Raw genomic sequence first — 6,000 nt, 5'->3', positions numbered from 1 at the left:
CTATGTAGATATTTTTAGGGCACTTTGCACATTGTATATTCTATTTCCCCTCTTAGATTGTGAGCTATTTGAGAGTAAGGACTGTTTTCCAATTCTGTGGCAATAGTTCCTAGCCTAGTGCCTTGCACAAAGCAGTTTGCTGAGTAAATTATTGAATCTATTAAATCCTCGTCTTCCTTAACTTCTCTTTTTAAAATTTTAGGGAATTACCTTAGCAAAATGCAATTTCTCCTTCTTCACTTTCATTCCATTTGTTAGTCACATAGTTATCCTTATCAGTAAAAGTGTAATTAGTAACCACAACTGTAACGATCCATTTAACTGTAAGAATTCATCTCTAATAAAGAAAAGTCAAAAGTTAGGAGTGAAATTAGCCGTAATAAACATCCATTTTCCTCAATATTCAAGTCACTTGAAAGTGCTTAGCTGTCCCCACCCGTTTCTTTATCACCTCTTTTAACATACTTTTTTACTAAAAAGAATAATAGTTTCTTAAAGAGATTTCTTAATAGGAAATAAGTTATTTCTTGTTATTCAAGTTTTATTGTCTATCTGTGCCAAATTGTTGCATCACACTAGTGTATATGGCCACTATTATTCATGGCAACAATGGGGCTTCATTATGGGTTAAATAGACTTCTTCTGGGCTTGCTTAGATCACATTCCTATGATTGTTATAACACCATTTCAAAGGAAAAAATATGGTTCCCAATTAGAAACAAAATACATTTTTTCTAGAACCTTTGAAGTGGTACTAATGCAAATGGTTCACAAAAAAACACACTTTGACAGTTTTAAAGGACCAGTTAAAATTCTAAACTTATCTGAGCATAAATAACATAAAGTCACACAATCCAAGCTTAATGAGAATTTCAAATCACGATATGAAGTGCTTCCCCCCAAATGCTAATAGCTTAACCAAGAATAAAATAAATCTAGAATCTTCATGTGCCCCCACAAGCACAACCCCATAGCACAAGAAGGGAGATTCTGTTAGCCAGTGCACGCCAAACTACAACACCCATAATACCCATCTCCGTCTGAACTCGGAGCACGATCAGAACTGTGTGTGTGTGTGGCGGGGGCGGGGCGGGATTGTGGGTACATACAAAGTGTCTCAACTCCATCTCCCACAATCCTCTGTCTTCACTTGAGTCTCTCCACCAATGCCAATGTTGGATCTGCACCAAGAGAAGAGCCTCCAGCGACCTTAAACTACATTTCCCATGAGGACAAGGGGTTGGACCTCTGGCTTCCCTGGTGACCGATAACCAATAGGAGATGCCACAGCGTCCACGGTGTAGGTGAGAGTCCAGCCTTGGGCCTGAGTGCCGGGCTTAAGCCGGCTAGCGCAAGGCGGAGAGTCCAGAAGACAGTTGCTTGGCATGTAGCGCCACGAGGGCACTACTCGCCCAGGAGCTGCCACGCCGGCCGATTTTCCACAGCTGTATAAGAAGTAGCGCTTCAGTAGCCGGGGAGCTGGAGGTCAGAGAGGCAGAGAGCCTGAGTGGCTGTGGCTGGGGACTGTGGGACCGAGGGGGCCTAGGGAGGAGGGTGCTTCCGGGGCCGCGGCTCTCCGCGCCTAACTCCGCCCATCTCCGCCTCTGCGGGGGACCGGGCGTAGGGACTGGGAGTTGGAGGTGGGCTTACTGTGCTGGTTCCCTTGAGCTTCAGGAGCGCGCTTTCTTTTCTGTTTTTTTTTTTTTTTTTTTTTTTCACCAAATCGCATTCTATCTTTTTCTTCCACCATGCTACCTCTTACCCTCCGCCTCCGCCTTGTGCCTCCTCAGAGGTCTGAAGTGAGGGTTCTCCACCAGTGTGTTTCCTAGGTGGCGTCTGAACTCTACTGCTTGGAGGAATTGGGTGATCTCTTTCCTTTCGTCCCTTAATTTACATTTCAGATTTGGGCACACACCCCTCCCGATACACACACTTCCCATTTCCTCTGGGGGCGTGGGAATTCCTTAGCATGCTCAGGGAGTGACTTTTGTCAATTTTTTCACTTTTTGCCTCTTTGATGGTGAGATAAAGATCGTCTCCGACTTTTCATGGGCTCTTATGGCCACCCACCATTTCCCTGACCAGGTGGGAAAGGTTTTCCCTTAATTTTCAGAAGGCATGGAGAGAAGACAAGGGAAGGAATCTCACTTTTGAGATATATGTGTTTAAGGTTCAGTGCAGGGTTCTGATGAGAGTAAAAGGCAAGATAGGTTTATTTTTGAAACAGCGTTTTAGGGGTTTCCAGCAAGGACTGATTGCACTAATGTGGACAAATCTTTAGAGGACACACCGACTACAGAATAGACTGTGCGAAACAGAATATTAATGATTTTATTGTCACACGCATCCAAAAAGTGCTGAGGTGTTAGTGGAAATGGATACTGGTGGGGTGGGGTGGGTTGACCTATGGAATGTCAAGCCTATAGCTGTGGAAGTGCAAAAGGCTTGAAACTCATCTGCCAGACCAATCCTGGTAGGCTTTGTGAAGGAGATGAATTTTAACTTGGGCTCCAGAGGAGTTCTGGCAAAGAGGAGGGAGAAATACTTCCTGATACTGGGATTGGAATTTGAGAAGGGTAGATAAAAGAGGGAGCACTGGTGTGGCAAGTGGGCTTGCCTGACTGGAGTAAACGGTGTCAGCTGGGATAGACTGGGAAAGAAATAGCGTTGAAAAGCTTGGGGTCATAATAACAGGACACTTTGAAGCATTCATGTAATTTGGATATTATTCTGTATCAAATAAAGACAAAAAAATTAAGATTCAGTGATTTTTGTTTTTTCATCCTAGGGGAACCTGATTTGAGATCAATTTTTGGCGAACACAAAGAAGTGTGGTGGTATGTTCCAGGTGTGAGTTTAAACCAAGAAGAACTTTGTTTTATAGACTGTTTTGATTGTAGCTGTTCTTAGCTACACTTTATAGTTGTCAATTTTAAAGCCTGGTGACATAAATTTATTTTCTTAAGAAATGCATTTGCTCTCCTTGTGTATCATATTACCTGAATTGTAGTCATTTCAGTGGGTGACAACAATGACTGCTATTTATTAAGCCCATATAATGTTCCAGGTACTATCATAAACACTTTGTTGCCTTAACAGTCTTAGGAAGTTCGAACTATTCTTCCCATTTCTCTAGGAGAGGAAACTAAAATGCAGAGAAGTTAAACAACCTACCTAAAGTCATATAGATTGTAAGGAGCTGAGTCGGGGTTTGGGTGTACAGATCTGACTTCAGAGCCCATGCTGTGTCCACCATGGTTTGCTGGTCCCATGGTTCCCTTTGCTCTTGACTTTCTGTTTGTGGTATGGAGAGATTATTGTGGGGTATAGTTGATCATCCTGGCAGGTACTCAAATGATTCATTCTTAGTTTCTTTGTCAGTATGTGTCTGCTGTAATGTAGCTGCCAAAACCAAATTAGCTTCACTGCTGTTACAGCCTTAGCTTATTGTGTCTGTCAGTCAGTATAGCTATTTCTGAATTAGATGTTACTCTTTATAAAACACATCATACCTCTAAGCAGTTTGGAGCTGGACAGTACTTTGGGTTTTATTTTATTTTAGCTTTTATTGTAAGTGAGCTTCTGGGTCACTAGGTCTCCTTCATGACTTTTGTCCACATGAAGTGTTGGGGTGCAATATAGTATGAGGTGTGAGCTCTCCCTGCGTCTTGTTGGGGAGATAGAGGCCCATAATTCTGAGATAATGTAGTGTATAGTACTAGTATAACAGAGATAAGTACAAAGTGCTGTGGAAGAATAAAGGAAGGAGTGACTAACTGTAAGGGAGAGTCGGGGAAAAGGCTTTGAGGAAGTGACATGACAGATAGCTCTTGAAGGAAAATGAGTTTGCCAGACAGAGAAGAGTGCTGGTGAGGTGTTTCAGATTGAGGGAACAGTCTGTGAGAGACATGTGGTTATATAAGACCAATGCATCTCCATTCAATATTGAGGAATTCAGCATGGCTGGGGTGCAGATTGTTTGGGAAAAAGAAGGTACAATGGTAGAAGAGTCTGGAAACTTAGGTTGGGGCTGTTTTGTGGGGAACCTTGAAAAAAAGGCTAAGATGTTTGGATGTGCTCCGACAGGCCAGTGTTTCTCAAAGTGTATGGCATCTGCCATCAGTGGTTATGTTGTATTCCCACAAATATTTTAAGTTATATTAGCTATTTTAATGTGTCTTGTAAAAGGTAAAACTGAATTACATCACACACAAATCTAAGGTTACTTAGAATGTGGCTTAGTGAAAATAGAAAGTGAATCAGTTTTAAGTTGATTTAAAGACAAATATTAAGTAAACGTGATGTATGAATGTGGGAAAAGTAATACTCAAGTAGTACTCAAATGACAAATTTCGGAAATACTGCTGTAGGCAATAATAAAAAAAACACATTAAAATGTTTTAGAGGAACACAATGATCAGGTTTTCCGTTTAGAATGCACTGGATGGGGACATGACTAGTTAGAAGGCTGGTGCTCTGTTCCAAAGAGATAATAAGGACCAAAAGGAGCAACATATGAGCGGACAGAACAGATCTTAGAGCCCTTTAGGAGGGAGAATCAGTAGGAGTTGGTAGATGTGACTATGAATATTCTATCCATGTCACCAAAATGATTTAAAAAGTCTGTATGCCATTTGTCTATTATCCTTTATATTCTAAGATGAGCTTATTATTGTCCAAACAGGCTATGTACACATATGCATTAAGGTAATGGTGGAGGCTGTTGTCACAAATGGGTTTGGGTTATAAACACAAGCATCTTCACTGCCTTACCGAGTGTTCTTGAGAGCAGTAGCATAAATATTCAAGGTGTTGGTAAGGTATATGAGTATGATCTGTGACCCTTAGCTATCCTGGGAATTCCTCTTTCAAGACTCAGCTCAAATATCAAGATCTCTGTGAAGCCTTTCCTCCACCCCATCCCCCACGCACACACATGCATGCACACATAAAACAATGTTAGGCTTCTGGCTTTGATAAGACCCTGCACTTACCTCTGTCCTGGCTTGTACCACACTGTAATGTGTCGGTCTATGGTTGTCACTGTCCCCCCATCCCGACCCAGACTATGCGCTCCTTGAGGGCAAGGACCAGGTCTCATTCATCTTCATACCCATAGCATCCAGAACAACACTTGGCACATGGTAAACACCTAATAAATGATTATTGGATGAAAATAATGGATCAACATATTCATATTGATATAACTCTGGATCTTGGTACCACAGAGTGCCAAATGCTACAAAAAAAAGTAGCTATTTCCTACGTTTTCTACTTTTGCTGAACACAGCAGTAAAGAAAAGTAACCTGAGTACATCACTTCACTAGAGGTTTCTTTTTTTCTTCATTTTCTCCCACGCTCCCGTGGTTACCTTACCTTTTTCTTTCTCATCATTTACCCACCCAGCCACCTGTTCCTTTGGCCTGCCCATTGCTCTGCTCCTCTTGACAGAGGTCACATTGCCCTGATTCTCTGCCAAGAATCCATCCCTTCTCTACATCTACCAAGTCCAGTTGACTCCATTCTTGAAATCACTCTCAAGTGGGTCTCCTACTCATAGACACTGCTGGTGGGACTATAATTTGATATAGCTCATCTGGAGAGCAATTTGTCAATATGTGTCAAAAATCTTAAAATTGAACATAGCTTTCAACTTACCACTTCAACTTATAGGACACTATGCTGAGGAAATAAACATAATGTTGCCCAAAATTTAGTTCCCAGGATATTTTTAAAATAGCAAAAGTAAATATATATGAGCATATATGTATATGTATATGTATGTGTGTGTATATATATATATATATATATATATATATATATATATATATATAAATAGTTTGTAATAGCAAAAATACAAAAGAAAAAATAACATTTTAAATGTCCAATACATACTAGAGGATTGAATTAAATCAATCAGAGTACATCTATAAAATAAATTACAAAGTAGCCATGTAAGTTGATGTTACCAAAGAAAATTTAATGATGTGGAAAATTGT

General features: G+C 40.6%; 1 protein-coding gene across 14 annotated transcripts in view; it reads left to right on the top strand.

The window, feature by feature from the left end:
* Window positions 1-1,157: 1,157 nt before the first annotated feature.
* The window catches only part of ENOX2 (ecto-NOX disulfide-thiol exchanger 2), a 432,409-nt gene continuing 427,566 nt past the window's right edge, over window positions 1,158-6,000 (top strand). For 4 of the 14 annotated variants that reach the window (XM_074323656.1, XM_019716146.2, XM_074323650.1 and 1 more), the window contains exons 1-2: window positions 1,311-1,485; window positions 2,789-2,848. The gene's annotated coding sequence lies outside the window, so the exon portion shown is untranslated. Of the gene's footprint in view, window positions 1,486-2,788; window positions 2,849-6,000 lie in introns of all 14 variants that reach the window. The other 10 variants (XM_074323651.1, XM_019716147.2, XM_074323653.1 and 7 more) reach the window with 8 other exon arrangements.

This window comes from Rhinolophus sinicus, chromosome X (genome assembly GCF_036562045.2).
Source record: "Rhinolophus sinicus isolate RSC01 chromosome X, ASM3656204v1, whole genome shotgun sequence".
Classification (NCBI taxonomy): domain Eukaryota; kingdom Metazoa; phylum Chordata; class Mammalia; order Chiroptera; family Rhinolophidae; genus Rhinolophus; species Rhinolophus sinicus.
This window is presented reverse-complemented; position numbering and strand designations above follow the sequence as displayed.